The following is a 22117-nucleotide window of genomic DNA, read 5'->3' as shown; positions in this document are numbered from 1 at the left end:
TACATTGACCACAACGTTTCTGTTTTTGTCTCCTCGTGCGTTTCTGCGCCTCTCCTAAGTGTTCATATTTATTGGCTTGTACGATATAATGAACAGGCTTTTGAACATTCCAAAAGCAATATCTTTTATTTTGCCGTCACTACAATTGCTGCTGCTCCTGCTGCTTGTTTTAGTATCATCGTTGTGACTGTTTGTAAATACTAGTTGGGTTGGTGATGGTAACGTATTTGCTTGTGACGTTGCGAGCCACATTGACATCTGCTTGGTCGCGCTTCTAAAACTGCTGATGTTAGCGTATTTCTGGCTGTTGTTGCCACAAAAGTGCAATTACTATTTTTTCAATAACCTTTACGTCAGTTGTATCATGTTGTATGAGATGACTACGAAACATGATTCCACTGTCAAAAAGTTTTCCCGTCTTAATTTTTTGTTGATCGAACGACACAGATCACACAGATCACAACTAAGTACCAAAATAGAATTCCAAATTCAACAAAAACAGGCTCTGAAAAGGAAAACTTAACACAACTTCTTGAACGTCCAAAATACAGTAGGCTTCCATGATAACGATAATAACAATAATCATAACAAAATGATAATGCATTGTGTATTAAACACATAAGGTTGGCAAAACTTGAGAATGTTACAACTCGGTAAAAATCGGTATAAAGAAAGAGAATCAAAAATCAATAACACATTTTATGGTAACATAGTAACAGGAAATTCTCCCAAAAGAAAGGAATTATCACGTGTTACTCTTGAAAGCCGATGATCGGACTCCATCTCTTCAATCTTCAGTTGCATGCTCAAAGCAATTCTAACCAGTCCAACCACGATCAGCAAATCATCAACTTTAAAGCTATTTCACGGAATGTCAACACTTCACTCTCTACACTTCGTTTGCTTCTCAACTTGATAAGAATTAGTCCATAGTGTCTCGCCCCAATTTTTGTCAAAACGACCAAGGTAACAAAATAGGTTTGTCTTTTCCAAATGACTGTGCTACATGTGAGAACAGATATTCAACATAACCCCACATTTCAGGAATCACAACATGTTTGCGAGACGACATGACTCGTTGCACGACTTGCAACATGGGCAAACCCAGCAGAAGGCAATTTTATATCTGTGAAGTTTCCTACGAATCGACTATTCCTGGATGCATTCATGGAACCGACTAAAAGACCTCCAGAACAGATTTATCGTTTCAGTTTCATTGATGCTCATAGTTTCCCCAAGAATGTCTTTGCTTCAGTCCAACAACACAAAGGTGGAAGTTCCAGCTATCTCATTGCATGAAAGTGAAGTGTGTAGACATTCAAGAATCAATACGGCTCAAACAGGAAAATACAAAATGGTAAACATTTAACGATACTGCATGGTTCCAATAGGTGGTCATTTACGCTGGATCACAAACAGACATTGATATGCACAGTGGCCTTCCAAACCGTGAAATCGGAATCGGTCCGAACCGATACAAAATATTTCTGCACGGACTTCCGCAAAGTTTTGGATCGATGTGTTTCATGAGTCCCAATCGTGCTAGTTTATTTATTCTCCGTCTCTATGACATCGTACGATGAGGAGATTGCCGACATTGCACATACGTTTTGCCGCATTCCGATTCCATTGTCAGGTTCATCCTGAAATAAATCTCGTCAATGTCCAGAACAGACGAGTAAAATACTTTCTGAAGAATCCCAGACATCTTATTAGTATTGAATAACGCTCTGTGATCATGGTCTGTGAAAGGCTTCATCGCATCTCTATTACCTCGCTGCGCCTCTGCCTCTCGGTCCTTTCGAAAAGCTTTTTGATATTTGCTCTGATAACGTAAAACTTGTACATCGCTTTAAATAATTTTCTGAGGGAATTCTCACCATTGGTTGCAATACCTTTCCTAAACACATCGCTTACACTTATTGTTTTTGTTTTCTATTCTTCTTTGTATCGCTACTCTCCTAATATATCTATCTATTCTAACCACTCTTTACAGAAAACACAATAGCGCATATTGGTGAAGACTGCCTTTGTCAACGCTCATTTGACTAACTTAATATTTCGTTTTCTGCAAATTTGGCGTGCCATGCCAGTAAAGATGTGTCAACCTGGTCGCTGAGTTTGACAATTTTCTATCTCGACCTGACATATCACAAACATGTACGAGATGACATTCCATTCTTCCACTAGCACTAATGAGCTATATGCTCCTAAGAAACACTCTAGACGCTTCAAGGAATATGGTCGTCGCACCTCTGACGACTACTAGTCGCACGTTGTTCAATAGTAGTAGTAGTAGTAGTAGTAGTAGTAGTAGTAGTAGTAGTAGTAGTAATATGATTTCTGTATTAGTCGCCAAGTATATCAAATAACAACACAAAACTACAAGGACAATGATTATAAAAAAACAGGAATTTCATGTGTAAACAAAATGTAAACAACAAAGACAGATGGTAGGACAGGGACATCGGAGGACTACTCGGAAAAATCCTGCCAAGATACACAATTGGTCTTTGCAGGTTTCTTTCTGTTCACCCTTCCAGTTGTCCACTTCTAATCTAGGCTCATACACATAGAACAGGTCCGTTCGCTCAGGACAGACTGGGTCCTCCTATCTAACTTTTAACAAATATAACTGAGTGGCAGCACCTCCATTTCCATTCTGTCTTTCCTTTTCGATTGAAAATTTAAAGGTTTGGACAAAGACCTACGTGTTTGTTTCTGCCTCTAAAATCATGTCCCTAAACTACTTCCACAATGTATTTCACCAAAGTCATAAAGACTTGTTCTGGACAAAGAAAGACGGTCGAATGTACTTCAATATAGACACTGCTGTTAACCGGGTCCTCTGCACATATATAGATGCGTGCGATCAACAATTTTCCAGCACTGGGAGAGAAAATACAGAACGGTTTTGTCTTTCTGTGAGCATGGAAGAAGCACAACTACAGCTTGTAAAATTTATCTCTAACCTGATACATCCTGCTGATAATTGCCAGGGATTTCTGGAAATTAGTCATGATCCTGGTTTAGAAAAATTCATGAACAGACCAGCCAGTACACCTGCGTCCAATCGCCTCGTGTTTTCCCAATTAAGTCGTCAAACTTGCATGCTGTTATTTATCCATTGACTGTAGAGGGATGTGGGCGATTGACATCATCCCAGATATCGAACAGACTGGAAGAATAGTCGTTTGACATAAGAAAACAGAAGCCCCGTCAGAAAAAAAAACCAGTGTGACAAACAGTTACACTGTAATATGTAGGAAGAGATAAGTGATGCTGAAAGTGTAGGAAATTGCGGTGCATCATTAATCATACAATGCCCAGAGTTCAGAGTAATCGTTGTTGACAACCGAGCTATCTTCTGACCAACGGAACGTATTTAAAACCTAAAGGTGAAAAAGATGATCATGTCTGCTCCGGTTTGAATTAAGGCAACGCACAAGGGTCAGGCTGTAACAAAGGCGGAGGAATGTAGTGATTCGTCACTTCTCAACTACCTTTCGATGATAGCTTATTCATGGTCCATTTCTTGGGGTAACAGTCTCCTCCCATCTAATCACCACATTACATTTCATACAAACCTATATATTACATCAAAATTCTCCGAAGAATTTAACTGGTACATCAATCCAGCACATCCGGATGCAGTTCAACGATATAGACCTGGGTACCCAGCTGCAGGTCCGCCATCATATAGCTGTTAATTCTGGAATCTAGCACTGTCTTGTATTCCCTTATTGTAGTGCAGAACATCTCGGCGGGCTTGGTTTCTAAGTCGAAGACAGATCTATCGCACCTTTGTTCGTAAAGAATGCACCTGAAAGTATAGTTTCCGGATTTGAGGCGCTAGGGTTAGTAAAATAAAACCTAGCTCTAGCGAGGAACCTTTATGAGCATTGTGCACGATACAAGCATGGATCCATTGAGTGGTGGTTTACACAGAACACGGAGCAGATGTCGCTTTACATCGCTGTGATCCAGTCGCTAATAAACTGACCGAAATTAGCTGCCGTGAGAAATTCCGCCAACTTAGATTTGTTGACTCTTTCGAAGGATTTTAATCCTAATATCTATAATATTTTCCTTTAAAGAACTCTATAATATATCAGATGTGCTGATGATTCGCGTGAACAAATTATTTTGGAATTGCGCACTATTGCATATCACTAATAAGATCAATAAGATTAAAACCGAAGACGTCACTTCGACTGCTGCATTCAACAGAGGTATGAGACATATCAGCAACATAACCTTTCCCAACATGACTCACAAAAGAGAGGGTTCTCCAGTTTGATATTTGTTTTGTTAGCTATGCCAGTTTCCAGGAGGAAACTCGGGTATCGAAATAAAGTTAATTGGGCAGCAGATACTTCAAACCAATCGATTTGCTTTACATGCAGAAACCCATGACGTCCCGTAATTCTGTGGAAGTTGTCAGCGTTTGAAATGTTTCCGCTCCGTTGACGTGAGTCGCTGTAGGCCCTCTGGATATGCATTTGTGAAAGCCTCTCGTCTGGAACCGTCGAGGAAAGTACCAATGAAATTCGAACATATCTGTGGGTGATCGTGTAGCGCATGTGCGTCATGGCCCATCAAACACCGAATTGTGGTCTCATTACCAAGCTGAACATCTGCAGCTCGGGTACATTGAAGAGATTTCGTAAGTCTGGTGTCTTAGAGAACGCAACTTAGCTCTGACAGCGTTTTGTTCATTGATTTCCATTTTTGATGCGCTTTATTTGAGCTCCTTCTAAGATGCTTTACCACCCACTATTCTAGTTTCTTTTTAATTGGTGCTTTCTTATCAAAACATTTCCATTCTACCCTAATCACTCTTTAGAGTGCTAACTACTATTTGTCACAGACATTTGTTCACATAACGTCTGCGGAACTAATTTGTCAATCCAGTCTATTTATGCTTGGTGCTCCAGTAAATGTGTTTCCTGTAAATCTATCCTTCTCTATGTAGCTGATCTAAGTCGACCAGGCCAGTGTGCATTCTGCGTAGCCAATATTTCTGAAGTCACTAGAAAATACTCTATCTAGCTACAATCTTGATGATCCGATGCAGTTTCTCCATGTCCTCATTAGCCTATTTTCGCGATACCCAGTTGGTACATGTCAGTTGAGTATGGAACGTCGGAGGAGTTGTGCAATGCATTTGTTACACCTCTTCTGATAGTTTCGTACCCTTCTATAGGTTGGATATACAGATTTCACGAATCCGGGTTAGATACAACTGTCTTCACGCGACATACTACAAATGTCTTCACTAAACATGATACTCCGTTAAATACAAACTCTCAACGACATCCTACGACTTCTTTCGTCTCGACCAATACGTTACTCTTTATAAGAGTTCGGCTAGTCCATTCTCTCAATGGGTGTAAAGGACTCTCCCCACAATATCTACACCTTTTCAAGATTGACTTCCGTTCGAAGTTAATATCATTATTTTTATTTTATTTTTTTCCTTCACCGTATCTCCCTTTTTTTAGATGTTCTTCCTAGGGTACAGATATATCGGAGTGTTTGGGTTTAGTGTTATCCTATAAAGCCTTAAGAATTGTGTCAATGCTGCGACATCGACTAGCTCGTTTCTTGATTTCTTTAATCCTCTTTTAAATGTATACTTAAACCTTTCCGCTTGCCCGTTTGATCTTAGATGATATGGCGGAGTAGAAATGTGTTGAATTCCATATATTTTGCAAATATTTTAAACACATACACCGTAAACTGCATACATTCATCGAATACTAAGTTGTTCGCACACCATATCTTGCAAATAGTACATGACGAAATTCTATTGTTACTGTAGATGTTGGTTTCCTACAGCTACATATTTCCGGCCACTTAATATAACTATCTTCTACAATCAGGTCTGGAGGTGCAATGGCCCAGTGATTAGAGCAGTGGAATCGTGATCGTAAGATCGCTGCTTCGATTCGCAGACCGGGCGTTGTGTGTGTTTATTGAGCGAAGGCACCTAAATCTCCACGAGGCTCCAGCAGGGGGTAGTGGTAAACTCTATTGTAGTCTTTCACCACAACTTTTTCTCACTTCCTTCCTGCTTCTGTTGTACTTGCATTTCAAAGGGCTACCGTGTCACACTCTGTGCCACGCTGAATCTCCTCGAGAACTACGTTAAGTGTACACGCCTCTGTGGAGTGCTCAGCCACTTGCACGTTAATTTCACGAGCAGGCTGTTCCGTTGATGGGAGCAACTGGAACCCACGGCCACAATCAGGATATATGCACCATTTACTGTTCCAGCAAAATCTATGTGGAGCCTGGTCCATGAACTGTCGGTTTTAAGCCATGGTTGGAATTTTACCGGTAGTGACTTGGCTGCAAGGGCACAACATCTGCAGGATTTCACTAACTCTTCAATGTCACGACCTATTGCAAACCAATATATGTAACTTCTCATCAGTGATTTCATTCTCGAAATCCCTGGGTAACCAATAAGAATTTTTTTAATAAACGGCTTTGTAGTTCGGCTGGCACTATGACTCTCCGTGCATACATCAACCTATTGTCGTACAGTGAGAAATGTTTCGCATTTGTGTTGCGCATATATTTTTTTACTTTAACCTTCAGTGTTTCTTTGATTCTTATAATGAATTAAACGTTCTCCGTCTTTGATTTTATGTCTGATAAAGTAACTGACAGTTCAATGACGACGTGACACAAAATGTTTTCGATTTATTTTTTCCGCTAGGAAAGTGGCAACCACAGTATATTCGAATGGTTCCATTTTGAAATCAGTCTTGTTTGATCATCTGCATGGTCTAATTTCTTGGATGGTATATTCTCCGTCTTGAGATTGTAGTTTAGTAATATCGTCGCCCAATGTTGTAACCTATTAGCAGTATAGTTAGGAATTCCTTTGTTCGACCCAACTATAATAACGGTCGGGGATCAGTCTGTAGCCGAAAACTTATACTGTACAAAAATCTGTGAATTTTTATCACGGCACAAATGATCGCTAGAGCTTCTTTCTCGATTTGACTGTGATCTTTTTCTGCTGATATCACAGAACGTGAAACATGAACAACCGTCTTCATGTTAGCATCTTTATATTTATGTAGCATTACTATTCTATATTGTATTCAGAAGCGTCTGAAGCTACAACAATCTGCACTGTTGCATCGAATTGAGCTAACGATAAATCAGATATAATTGTTTTTTAAATTTCATCAAAAGCCTTTCGACAATTTACTGACCAATTCCATTCCCTATCTTTTTTCAGCAAATTATTCAGTGGAGTCCTAGCCTTATGCATATTTGGGATATGATTTTGCTAATAATTTGCCAATCCTAAAAATAATTGTAATGTCGCTGTATTAATCGGAGGAGGCATATTTTAATTGCGTTTGTCCTCGATTGGTCACGTCGTCGTCCATTGATGTCAATAATTTGCCTAAATATCTTAATTCCGGTAGGAAAAATTCACACATTTCTCCATTCAAGAAGAAGCTATAATCCTTAATTTTTCTCAAATACGAATTGTACGTGGTCCACGAATTTTACGTGCTCTGGATTCGCTTTTAATGAGTATATCTTCCGGATATGAAATTGAGAATTCACAGGCCGCTAATATTGCGACCATAATATGTTACTGGTGCAGCTCTTGAACCGAATGGTAACCTGTTTTCCTAATACAATCCTTTATGTGTGTTGACTGTAAGGCATTTCGAACTTTCATCGTCTTCTCTAATTTGTAGGTACACGTCAGAGACATCCGACTCTGTAAATAACTTTCCACCGTTTACCTTCAAAAATATCCTCCGGAGTAAGTAGTGGACAGTGGCAAGTTTTAAGACATTCGTTTAAACCAGTGGAAAAATCAGCACTACACTCTGATTTTATTATTTTGCTTCTTAATATGCACAGTTGGTAGGGCGGTGAGTTGGCAGAATCGTTAGCACGTTACGTCGCGTGTTCAAATTCCGCTGAGGTCGACTTTGCCTTTCATACTTTCGGGACCGATTAAACAAGTACCAGTTATACACTGGGATCGATGTAATCGATTTAATCCCTTTGCCTGTCCTTGTTTGGCCCCTCTACGTTTAGCCCGCTGTGGGAAATAAAAATACACAGTTGGCGCTGCCCATTTAGAATATTCCACTTTCTGGATAAGTTCCATGTTTTCTAGTTTCTCTCGTTCTCCATTGACTTTCTTCATCGATGCGAAGTGTAACATTGTTTTGGTTTATACACTGGTATGGCGTTTTTTTTTATTTGAAAACACTGACCTAGTTTATCGGACAGAAATTCAGAAACAATTTTTACATTTTCTTTCAATTAGTCTGGTGACATTTCTTTACTGTAGGAAAAATCATTTATATTTTTACAGAACAGACTTATGAGAAAGTCCCATAAATTAAACAAGTCCATCCAGTCAGTACTGAACAAATCTGTTGTATTATTTAAAACAAAATCGTTTGCATTCAAGGTTTTACTGCGAAATGTAACCTCAATTATAATTCCAGGCCAAATATGTAATCTATTTTTCCTGGGTCGCCTTTCTAAATGTTTAAAGTTTCTATTAATGTAGACTTTTTCTATTTTGCCACGTGTTGGCATTAATAATCGTAATATTACTGCCTGTATGTAGCTGTAACTATCTTGTATCTAGCCTCGTTATCGAAGAAACCAAAGAACAAAAGAAAGAAGGGGAAAGAAAAGACGCACTCATCACCAAATCTGAAGACACCTATAAAAGCGGGTGGGGCGGTACGTCGAGAACGGTAGAGGAGTAGGGGCCGAAACCGGACGTGGTTCCTCCTGATAATGTCTTAGCTACTGGATACTATAAAGGAGTTGTTGAGGTAGCGAATCACGAAACGCGGCTGGAATTCCTTGCTGCTTGTATCTTGTTGTTACAACAAGATACAGGCAGCGAGGAATGTCAAAGAATTATTAATCTTCGACATGAGGCAAATAAAATCGAAGAAAATGATTACTCGCACATACATGCATATCGACCTGCAACTGATAAGGAAAAAGAAAACATGAAGATCAAGACCAAATCTATAAAAATGGGTGCGGAGGTTTACATTTTAAAACTAACTGACTCCGTTTAAAAATTTTAAATGTTTTAACTGTAAAAAAAATAGAACTAAAAAAGCAGGTCGAACGAAAAAGATTCTGGAAAGGTTTTCACAACAGAAAGTCTAAGTGAGACTCACGAATGAAATTTTGTGTACATAAAACTTAATAATGTGAACTTATTTGCCTCATGTCGAAGTTTAATAATTCTTTGAAATTTTTCTGCCACTTCCTGCAGAGTCCAATTCTGGTCCTGTTCCAATTTTGTCAATATCCGGGCAAGTATCTCTGCATTTTGCTTGTAGTTAACCTGTGAACAGCAATTAGACATTTTAAAATGTACGGGGATAATTCTTTTAGTTTGGAGTTTTCGCATTCTCGATTGACGACTCCGGCATAGGTGACGAACTCTTTATCTTTTTTTTACTAAATTGAAACACTCGCAGCGAGATTTGAACTGAGAACTTCTTTCACTGAACATTTTCGGTAACAGATTAATTGTTTTATCGAAACAAATTTCACATGTGTTCGTTTTTTGTTTGTTTTTTTTTGTCACAATGTAGCTGTAGTATTTTTCGTGTTCGACAGGAGAAAACCTTTTTAAAATTAGTATCTTTTCATTGTCCATCCAATTTTTGCATTCCTCGTTGAAGATGTCTTCATATCTTCTGAAATATGCAGAAAAAGTATGCCCGCTTCTTTGTTATAAGTGAATTCTGAAATTGCATTTGCTACGCCGTATTTCTGGACTTCAACATTAATTCCAGCAACTGTTGGTATTGTTGTTGTTATTGTAATTGCTGTCCTAACTGCTGTTGTTGTTGCAACTGCACCACAGAGGCTACTAATTCTTCCATGTTAACTAAGTTTTCTTTGATTTTTGTATCAAAAGAAAATGTTAACGCCCGGCGTAAGCTTTGATTAAACTCATCATCTCTTATATCAGTGGATATCCTCGTCATCACTTTTATATCATACGTTGCATATACAGATTTCCCGAAGCGGAGATAGAAACAATTGTCTGCACGCAACGTACTTCAAATTTCTTCACTAAACACCGTACTTCAATAAATACAAACTCTGAACGATCTCAACGGCTTCCTACAACTTCCATGAACTCCAAACGACACCTAAGACTTCTTTCGTCTCAACCAACGCACTGCTCTTTATAAGAGTTCGGCTAGTCCATTCTTCCAATCCCACAGGGGTGTCAATGACTCTCGCCACAACAATTAGCTAATTCCAAATTTTCGCAATGTGCATGTAGCATTACATTCTAATCACTTATTGGCATTAAAGAATGCGTAATTCTTAGGAAGATCTATAAAACACCGGAAGAAATCTGTTTGTCCCATCCTTGTTAAGCTTTAGAATGATTTTACTTTAAAGGTAATGCTTTCTCTCCTATTCAATTCTTGTTCCATAAATTAAGTTTTAGAGTCCAAGAAGATGGTCCGCATCGGGAAATCGAGACGTTTCCAAAGCAAAATAGACACTCTACCTCCTGATTCCGGTAAAGTGAGTGATCCCTAAACTCTGAAACCACTGGAAGAGGGCAGAAATTCTTGTGCTAAAGACCATCACATCAATATCGAGTATCCTGAGGTCGGTTTCCAAGTCAAAATGTAAAACAAGCCAAGTTCGTTCACACTTCTCATTCTCAGTCAGGTTTTGTTAGACAGGAGGGACGTGAGGAAGGCCGACTTATTATTTTTTTTCTCTTTATGGGCGAAGTCGTGTTTAATTACTCCTGTAAATTGTGAAATGTTCCACGAATAAATCTTTATAAAGTGTTTTATTAACATTCTTACTATTTAATTTTTTACAATGTAGTTTGTTTTATCGAGTTTACCTGATTTTTATTTCTTGTTATACTCTTTGTTCATGCGATGACATTATTGTGTGTGCTGCTTCTATGCTGAAATTTGCGAATCAGTATTGATTTTTGTCTACTGCTAATTGCCGTTAATGATTTCTTTTCATTTTTCTTCGAGTTTGGGAGTGTTCTGACAGTTGGTGTGTGGTTAATAAGGTTTTGCATGTGATTTAAACGTTTGCGCTGTGTGTGTTGGAAAAGTGGTAGTGGTTGCGGAGCTGGTGACGATCATGTGGATGGTAGTGGCCCTGATGCTGTTGGATCGTTGTTGCTTACTCGAAAACATATCCCACGTTCGTTCAAATCTACCGCCTCATTTATGATATGGATTTTTCTATCTTCTTCTGTTGGGTGTTTTTAGTTATTTAGTGTCTTCCTCATCATTTTTGCCACACGACATGTCTGGTTTGACCGAGACAATGCAGAGTATATCTTGGATGTCTCTGGTTTCCCTGTGATTCTCTGTTGATTTTGTTGCTGTTGTTGTCAGCGATGTGACAGACGACGAAAAGTGTGTTTCATTTGTTGCTCTTGCTTCCGCAGATCGGATCCACCAACCCAATAAATTCCACTACTTAACAGAAGTCAAGTAATACTGCTACGTTCGTAATACTACCTCTGTCCCAGGCTAATTCCTGTCAGTGTAAATGGTTCAGTTCTGTAAATGATGATGGCTTTCTTCTACGTTGAAATTTTCGAGTAAAATTTCACTAGAATATAACCGAGAAGCTCCTGTCACAAAATCAGTGTCTCTCCGTACGTTTTGAGAGCCCAGTTTCACAGGCGATACTTGGTCCATTCCCTTTTCATTATAGATATCTATATCACAGCTTTTCGCTCTGATTGGTGATCTGAAGCGTGCTGTGAATAGCGGGTGCAACTTTTCATGATGAGTTATACATACTTTTTGCTTCTGCCGAGTGTTGGTGTTTTATATCCAGTAGAAAAAGATAAAACTTTTGTTTGCCATCGAATCAATCATTGTGTCAACGCATTTTCACATATATTATTCTTCTTTGCAGTAACACAGTTGTTTTCAACGCTGTTATGGCTGTGGATACACCACCCCAAACCGCAAATGCTGCAGAGTGGGGAGGTGCTCATAACACATTTCCACTGCTGCCAGGAATACTTTGTACCACGGTGCCAGAATTCCTTCTGCCATTATTAAACTATCGTTTTTTTTTTGTTGTGGTTGGTTGCGATGCTACTACTACTGATATCAATTTGGCAGATGTTGTTATTGTTTTACTATGGTTGATGTTGCTACTGATGCGGCTCCTGCACCTGATAGTTATTCTAACGTTTGTAGTATTATCTCGTTAGCGCGTGGCTCAGTGGTTACGGCATTTGGCTCAGGATAGTGAAGTCGGGAGTTGGATTCACGTCGGCGCCTTCCGTCCTTGAGGAAGGCACTTTGTTTCGTGTTGCTGCATTCTAATCAGCAAGCACAATGAACATTACATGTACTTGAATGGGTCAACCATGTCATATGCGTGTCTGTGGAGTACTCAGCCACTTGCACGTTAATTTCACGAGCAAGATTTTCCGCTAATCCGAAAAATTGCAACACTCGTCGTTGTAATCGACAGAGTTACAGTGTTATTGACAGCAAACTGGGTTGTTTATCTTCAGAATTACCTCCCGACACCCCTTTCAAGGGGTTAGCCATCAAACATTATTGTATTGTGTCTATTGAAAACTTTTGCTTTACTTGACGATAATTTTACGTTCTTGCAAAATTTTGAGCCGCGAAGAAATTAATAAATGGATTAATCGGACGTTCATAATCTTGTCAGCTTAATAACAAGATAAAACCACATATTCAGTAAATATCAACATTTGATAAATGGTAAACAATACAGATTCACAGAAATTCCAAAGCACATATAGATAGGTAGATCGGCAACGACAGCAACACTGATAATAATAATCCTTTTGGCTATTTAGTGTCTCCCTCGTCATTTTTGCCACACCAAGGCTTGAAACTTTGGAGCGAGAAGCTAGTCGATTACATCGAGCAGAATATTCCACTGATACCAATTTCAACGGTCTTGGAAAGATGAAAGGAAAAGTCGGCTTCGGCGGAATTTGTACCCAGGAAGTAAAGACAGACGAAATGCCGCTAAGCATTTTGTCCAGCCTGCTAAAGATTCTGCCAGGTGATTGGCTTCCAAAAGCAATAAAATATTTTTAATAGTTTCAAATTTTGGCAGAAGGTAGCAATTCCTGGCGAGGGAGAAGTCGAGTACAGAAACCCCGGAGCTCAAATGCTACCTATTTTTATTGACTCCGAAAGAATGAAAGGCAAAACCGACCTTATCGAAATTTGAACTCAAAACATAGAGACGGACCAAATGCTGCTAAGCCATCTGTCCACTGTACTAACTATTCTACCAAGTGGCTACCTTAATGATGATAATAACGATAATGATGATGATGATGATGATAATGATGATGACGATAATAATAATAATAACAAAAATAATCAAATAGTCAAATGGAATCAAGCAAAATGATATGAAGGAAAAGACAAAAGGAGTTGAGTGAGTGAGAAAAATATTGGCTTTACAGCTGAATGCCAGAAACATAATTTCGGTAATAAACTCGCGCGCAGCCGCAGTAGTCGGTATGGCGCTGGAATCCTGAAGTGGACAGAGGAAGAACTAAAGAACATGGACAGGAAGTCAAGAAAGCTCCTAACGGTGCATGGTGCACATCATCCACGTGCAGAAACTGATCTTCAACTCGAGAGCTTAATGAGATACCTAACCCAAATTAAAGGAACCTTGCTAGAGACAGTTAGGAACGAGGAAGTATTGAAAGCGAAGAAAAAAGGAAAAGAGAAGGAAGAAGGACAAAAAGGACATGAAGAAGAATTACGCAAGAAGAGACTACACAATCAATTCCGTGTAGCCACAACAGGAACTGTTGGAAAAAATAAGTGGGATTTGCTGATGAAAGGAACCCTAAAAAAAGAGACCGAGAGCACTATACTGGCAACGCAAGACCAGGATTTGGCCATGAACCGGAGGGTCCATCTTAGGACTGAGCAAGTGTCTCCTCTGTGTCGCATCTGCAGTAGAGTGGATGAAACGTAGACTTGCTGAAAACCACTACAAGTTGTGGTGAAACGATCAGACAGCGGAAGTGCTCCATTGGAAACTGTGCGAAAACTGGGGGCTAGAGAGAGGCAAGACGTGGTATGAGCACAAACCGCACAGAGTGACGGTGCGGAGACAAGTAAGATCCTCTTGGATTTCTCAGACCAAACAGATAAGGTTCTAGAGCATAACAGACCGGACTAAGCGGTGGTGGACAAGGTGCACCACATATGCTATATAGTTGATGTTGTATGCCCCTTTGACCCACGAATAATCAAGAAGGAAGGCGAACAGATCGATACGACTCAGTTAAGTACGAAATAGCCCGGCTATGAAAAATGAAGGAGGTGAATAAAGTGCCAATGATTGTTGGGTCCTTTGGAACAATACCAGAAGGCATCAAAAGGAATATTCAGGAAGAGGTGGCATAGAGTGCCCAGTAGAAATGTTTCAAAAGTTTTGCCTCCTTCACACGGCCAGAATAATCAGGAAAGTATTAGATAGCTGAAAAGAACGAATAGAATCGTACCGTAGGCTGCAGGAAGCAAGCCCGCTACTCATGCAAGATTCCAGGACCTCCAACAAAATTTGAGATAAAGCGAAATAATAATAATAATAATAATAATAATAATAATAATAATAATAATAATAATAATAATAATAATAATAATAATAATATTGATAATAAACAGAAGCAGGAATATTGGTCAGCAGCACAGACATGTGTTGAGATGAATTCTTTGGGGTTTGAATGGTTCACCTGTGGAAACATACTTAAACAAACCTTATTCAGAGACCTTTTGAGCAGGATGGGCGACTCGACCTGCAGGGTCTGGTGCTGTTCATCTTGACATGAGGGCACCATGTCGTGACATATGTTTGTGATGCATGGGCCTGGTGCACCCTGATGAGACAGGTAGTCATGATGGGTATATTGGGATTCGTATATTTGTACCCCAATGTCACTTCCATGGCAATCACTACTCTCTCGCTCAATAAAAATAATAATAATAATAATAACAATAACAACATCAAGAAAAATACTGCTGACAAATGGCATAAGCACCACCAAAAGCAGTAAGCGAGGGAGATAATGCAACGATTTTGGGGGATTTTCCAATATATAGAAACATGTCAATGAAATCTAAGAAACTGGACATGGTTGTGAAAGACCAAAATAATAAAGTCAGTTTATTGGTCGACATGAGTATTTCTTGTGATCATAATACCTCGGCAAAGGAATTTGACAAGCTGAGAAAATATAAGAAGTTGTTCATTGAAATGGGGGAAAATGTGACATCTGAAGACGGTTACAAAACCAGTGATTGTAGAAGCACTTGGAACGATCAAAGAAGGAACCGAAAATTATTTGAGAATGATCCCTGGATTATGATCCCTGGATTATGATCCCTGGATTATGATCCATGCAAGAAGTGCAAAAGATTGTTTTAACTGTGACGTCACACATACTGGAAAGAGAATCGTCGCTGGGGAGTTTCTTTCCTTTTGTTCATTCTTTCTTTTCTTTGTTTTCATTTTTCTTTTTTCGCTTTTCATTCTTTCTGTTTTCCTTTTGTTATCACATAATTTGACTTTCTAAAGGATCAGTCTGATGTAGTTATTTTAAGGGCCTACCTACGTACACCTGTGCCCAACGTGTCGGGAAGATATTCGGCAAGAAATGCAAACAAAACTGAAAGAGGAAAGAATAATAATAACAATAATTTTCTAAGCTGTAGTTTTAGAATTACCATACCAAAAAATCATGAATAAAGATTGATGATACTAAGTATAAGACCTCGGGATTCTTCAAGATGCAAGAAATATTGGAAAGAAGCAATGAAGATTTAGACTCTGTTGCGGCCAGGTGATTTCCTATTTGAGGTATGGCACTGGCATTATCCATTGGGTGGAAATGGAGTTACATGCGCTAGACCCAAAATGGAGAAAAGTATTCACAGTGGACTTTGCATTCTACCTGACGAACAATATTTACATCTTGTATCTAACCGAGAACAAAAGATTCAGAGGGCTAATCAGCTCTGACTGTGTTATATGCTCAGAAGAAAGTAACTTAGAGTTGTATATCCGCATTTTCATACAACCTTGCTGGTTTAAATAAGTATATATGTGGTATAGCCAGGACAGATACTTCCCTGGAGACAGAGAAGTACAATGAACAAAAATGAGTTCGGAAAACGAAAGAAAATAGAGTGGGAAAATGGTGTCCGTGAAATCGACGAGAGAATGAAAATTGACTTAAGAAGAGTGGTTTGAAGCCAGCGATAGAAACTTTTATCAGTGTTTCGCAGATGCTGAGTTGATAACACAGCAGAACGTGAATATAGAATGCTGAGCGGTGATAAATAGGAGAATGTTTGGCATATTGTAAATGAGTATCCACAAAAATAAAAGAATAAGCGTACAGAAGACACACTTACATCGCAAAAAAGGATCCATTGAGAATTGTACAGCAAAAATGGATTAGATAGAACGAAGATGTGGCGTGTGCAAAGCTGAGAATGAATAGATAGGAATGATACGGTAAAGATAATTTGAGATATAATGATCCAATGGGGCCATGATATTCGACATTGCGATCCGTGTATTAGTGTTTGAGAATTTAAGAGTGAAAAATACTGTTTAATGGTCGATATTACATGCTTTCTTGATGAAAGTGTATTGGAAAGAGAAAGACTGAAGGAGAGATATGAAGATTTGAACTGGGAAACAAAACCTCTAAGTTCACTGAAGAAGGTGAGTTCTGTACTTGTTGCAACATTGGGCAACATAAGTACAAAGATCACAAAGTGCATTGAACAGACATGACTGAATGTGAAGATAAAACGTCTACAGAAAACAGTGTTTCACAGATCTTCATGAATGCTCCGCAGATTTTTCGAAATCTAGTTATGGACAGTTTAAACTGTTACATTCTCCCGAGAAGATGCTATTTGAAACAGCAACAACTACAATAAAAACAATAGTAGTAGAAGTACTAATGTGCGTGGTTTTGGTGGTGGTGGTGGTGGTGGCTTCGGTGATAGCAATTCTAGTAGTGATAAGTGCGTCATAAATAATAATTTAACTGTATTCATCCAATGAAATAAGGATTAACTGATAAAATGAGACTGAAATTATATTTATTAGCAGAGAAAAAAGTTTGGAAATTTCATTAATACTTTTATCTTATTCCTTGGATTTCATGTCTTATTAATGTGAAAAGTAATTGCAAATATGATTGTGTCTTTTCATTTATACCAATAAATCACCTTATTATCAGTTGGCAGATACTGGCACGGATCAGTGAATTGTTTGCTTGCTGAAATTAGAAAGGTGAGAGTCGTCTCTTGCTTGAATCTTTGTCTCAAAATCCCTTGGACTAATAAATCGAGTCTGTTATGAACACATATTCGCGGTAAAGGAGAAACAGTGTTTCTGTGACGAACACAACAGCGATTAGCATGTTTTATTCGAAACAGTAGGAATGTACGATGGAAAAAATTCGACTAATAAAAATGAAATAAATAAGTTGTGTAGCATATTTCTGAATTAGAATGTTATGCAGCGTACAATTAAACTACAATGAGTAAATAATGATCAACTTATGCGTAAATAAGAAACAATGACTCTTTCGAAGAAGTTACAACCAAATAAAGTCACTTTTGCAAAACATCAAAATACAAGAAACATAAAAGTATATCCTGAAGATTTTCGAAACAAATCCAGAATCCCTTAGCATGAGTCAAATGGAAAGACAGACACGATTGTCCAAGTGAGTATATGTTAGGAATGTTACAGTTTTAGTGTAACGGTATGAACATAGAGCAACTCTTAACTAACATTTGAAAACAATCTGATCTCTTGCTCACTCGTAGTGCCCATCCACGCTACAACCAGGATACGTGGTTATTATAGAATAATTCCTGAGTTGTGAAGGAAATGGAAAACTACGTGTAAAAATAGATATTGAAAACCAAAACAACAGACTGCTGATTATACATAAAATATTTTATCATAAACTAATGGAAAGTACGAAGAACCAGCTACATCCGAACTTCTTAAACACCAGAAATGAAAGACAACAATATTGACGGAAGCGAGAAAATGCACAATGTGTGAAGCCTCACAGTTTATGAAGTCTCGCAGTTTTATGATATATTCGACGAATATACCATAAAACACATAGCCTAAAAAACATTAAACAGCAATACTTATACTGTTAAAATGAAAAGGAAACAGAAATACAAAATCATGTTAAAAATCATAGAACATCTGTTAAAACATCCAAACAAATCCGCATGAAAAGTATACAATCGAAATCCTCTCTCTTGACAAAGAACCTAATAAAAACACATATGAAACAAATCCATTACAATTAATCCAGGTGGTGAGGTAGGGATAACAGTAATAATATAAAAGTAGTAACAGGAAACAAAATCATGAAACAAGAATCAATATTAACCATCAGTCAATCTACAGAGGTACACCCAGCTTCAAGGGAGAGTGAGTGTAAGAGAATCCAACAAGAATTCTGTCCACGAAAACAAACTAATTCCGTGTCAACACCGAGTGACCTATTCGACTGAACAAAAGTGGCAGTGCTTTTGAAACGCAGTGGTAACAACTTCAGGCCTCGTCCCAATCGAGTTAGACACGCTTTCGTAGCTCAATTAAAATTAAATAATTAAGTAAATAAGTTGCGGTAGAAAATTGAAAACATAAACGAGAAAATAGATACCTACTAGGGAAGAGCATAAATAAATTAAAATGTCGCTAAAAAAGACATTCTTTCCACAGTAGAGAAGCTGAGACATGTTTTCTCAGAAGAAGCGAACCTACGTGATCGTTAATATAAAATAATTGCTCTAGAAGACACATCAAAAATAATGGAATTTAAAGTATTCTTGGAGCATCTATGAGAAATAAAAACTCTAGCACAATAGAAACTACGATTCTGCTTCGATAAGAAGTTCGAATTAATAGCACCGGAATCATGGTACAAAAAATGGTCGATATCCCGCATTTCAAAACTGGAAAGCTTAAATACAAACAATCACACACAAAAGAATGAGTGTAACAGCTTGTCATCAAGTTTAGGTGAAGCTGTCAGAACAATAAAATGCTGAACGCTTTACGTCCAGCCGTGCAGTAAGTTTGATTATACACACAGACATGTTCAACTTGGTAGCTATGTTAAATGTATAACAGCGTAAACCTTAAGGGGAGCAACGGATAGAAATTAATATATACAAATGTATTTTGAAGGATAACAATCTGACCTCAATGTCGCGGGTCAAATAATTCTGGTGAAAAGGTTTTGGAAAACTCTGCAGGATTCAATAATTATCATGAACTGGAAAGAAGCAGGTCATAGGGTGACAGAGGAACGAATAGAATAACGTGTCAACTGGCAAAGTCCTTGACAGGAAAATAACAAGGATGTGATGCATGAAAGGAAAAACAGCACCAATAGTAACTGCAGTCGTAATTAGGTTAGGCTATAAATGCAGAAGAAATTCACAAAACTCATATGAGGTCTAAAAATAAAATAAACCACTCAAACGACACCCTTTTTTGTCATAATCAATATTTTGCACTACTAAATGCAAGTCTACTAAATGCAAGCTGTATAGTCTCTGAAACAACGCATACCTTATACAATCATCGATGACTTATGTAATTCGTCTCGCATCATAACATATACATTATGATTTATATTTGACACAATCATATACAATAACATTTCCTGGGTTTAATGCTATATAATCATTATGCAATGAGATAACAAAATACCTCAAGCGATTATCTCACCCAAACCCGACACTGTAACAGCAATAATTCTCGCAATTCATACTCTAGCCAGATGCAGTCGTTTCTATACTGTATTAAAACTGCTTACAGTGTATGGAGGCACATTGAAATAATAGGAGGGAAGTAATTCGTTCATCTACAAATTATATCAACCAGTAAAGTAAAGGTATTCTACAAGTAAAACAGAGAACTTAGACAAGTAAACTACTAACAGACACACCTAGAATTAGGAATTAAGATTACGAAGACGCCTACGATGATGAGGTTAGTGATAATTGTAATTAAAACTAGTGATGGAAATAAGAAGAAGAAAAAGAAGGAGTATGAAGGAGAAAAGACAGAAAAGATGATAATGATTATTAAGATGAAAAAGAACAATATCAAGAAGCCATCGAACAATTATAAGACGATAAGCAAGAGTCATAAGAGAACGAAAAAATACAGTCATAAGAGTCATAAGAGTCATAAGAGAACGAGAAAATACAGTCATAAGAGTCATAAGAGTCATAAGAGAACAAGAAAATACAGTCATAAGAGTCATAAGAGTCATAAGAGAACGAGAAAATACAGCCATAAGAGTCATAAGAGTCACAAGAGAACGAGAAAATACAGTCATAAGAGTCATAAGAGTCATAAGAGAACGAGAAAATACAGTCATAAGAGTCATAAGAGTCATAAGAGAACGAGAAAATACAGTCATAAGAAGTCGAGATTTTTTTTTTCTAATACAAAAATAAAATTTGTAAAATAAAATAATACAAAATAACAAAATCTGCAAGTAATTTTGCAAAGGCAGCATGAGTGTTTAAATGAAGAACTTGCTTTTAATTTTGGAATATGACCCGTCGTAAAATACTTTTTCATGTGTTACACGGATGTACAATGGTTGGATAAATGTGTTACACGGAAGTACTATGGTGAGATAAACTATGGTGAGATAAACTATGGTGAGATAAATAATATCTACTTTGATGAGGAGTGTTTTATAATAATACCCTTTAACAAACGGGTTAAAGTTGCCCTAAATAGATATGTTGTCCATCTCATTTCGAAAAAATATTCCATTCCACTCTAGGCACAAGTGCCGAAATTTTTTTTTGGGGGGGGGGGTGGCAGTCGATTAGATCGGCCCCAGTACGAAATTGGTACTTAATTTATCGACCCCGAAAGGATGAAAGGCAAAGTCGACCTCGGGAGAATTTGAACTCAGAACGTAAAGACAGCCGAAATACCGCTAAGCATTTCGCCCGGCGTGCTAACATTTCTGCAAGCTCGTCGCCTTATTTCAAATAAATATTTCAAGTGTGGAAACCATTGTAGTTAAAATGCAACAGAAATAGGTTATGGAAAAAGAAGGAGTAAAAGGATTTGAGAAATTTTAGCATCAAAACAGCTAGGTATGCACATAATACTCACCTAAACAATACTTTTATGGCAAAATACGCTTATTGAGTTTCAAAATGATGACATATATGGAGACACAACATTACAAAATTGTGTTATGATGTAACATTTTTAAAGAACATAGTGGACTCATAAAAATGGAGAGAAAGGGCTCAACAGTATAATGTTAGCTGTTTGGATACTATGAAGTAAGCAGAGAACGTTCAAAACCCGAATTAAATAAACGAAAGACAAGTCTTCATTGTTCGAAACTGCAAATATCCTAATGAGATATTTTCTGTCTGATTCATTCAGACTTCATCGAAAATAATTTTATTCTCATTCTCCATTAGTATGGACCTATACAAGTAATACAGATAGTGATTAAAAAATATTAACAGTAACTATAACAAGAATGCGAATAACAAAAACAACATAACAAAAGTTTATCGTAATTGTCAATTACGTCATAAAAATAATAATTATAACAGTAATTTTTGATAAGTTTTATTAGATGAGTAATTAATATGGGGTATGTTTAGAGCAATCATTAGTTTTATCTTTTTCGACAAAAAACAAAACAATAGAAAAGATAAAATATCAATCAATGAAAATGACAGGAAAATATATTATTTAATTATTTAATAACATTTGTAGTGATTTGCTTCTATTTAACGCATGATTGCATTTTTGATAAAATATTTATGTATGCATGCTAATGTATATATGTATATATATATATGTCTGTGTGTGTGTGTGTATATGCGTGTGTTTCTGTTCTTTTTTCTTGTTAGCTGTTAGAGAATAAATACATACGTATATTTATAAGCATATGTTTATATCGGTATATATATATATATATATATATATATATATATAT

Source organism: Octopus bimaculoides, chromosome 2, assembly GCF_001194135.2.
Source record: "Octopus bimaculoides isolate UCB-OBI-ISO-001 chromosome 2, ASM119413v2, whole genome shotgun sequence".
Lineage (NCBI taxonomy): Eukaryota > Metazoa > Mollusca > Cephalopoda > Octopoda > Octopodidae > Octopus > Octopus bimaculoides.
Note: the sequence above shows the minus strand (reverse complement) of the source record.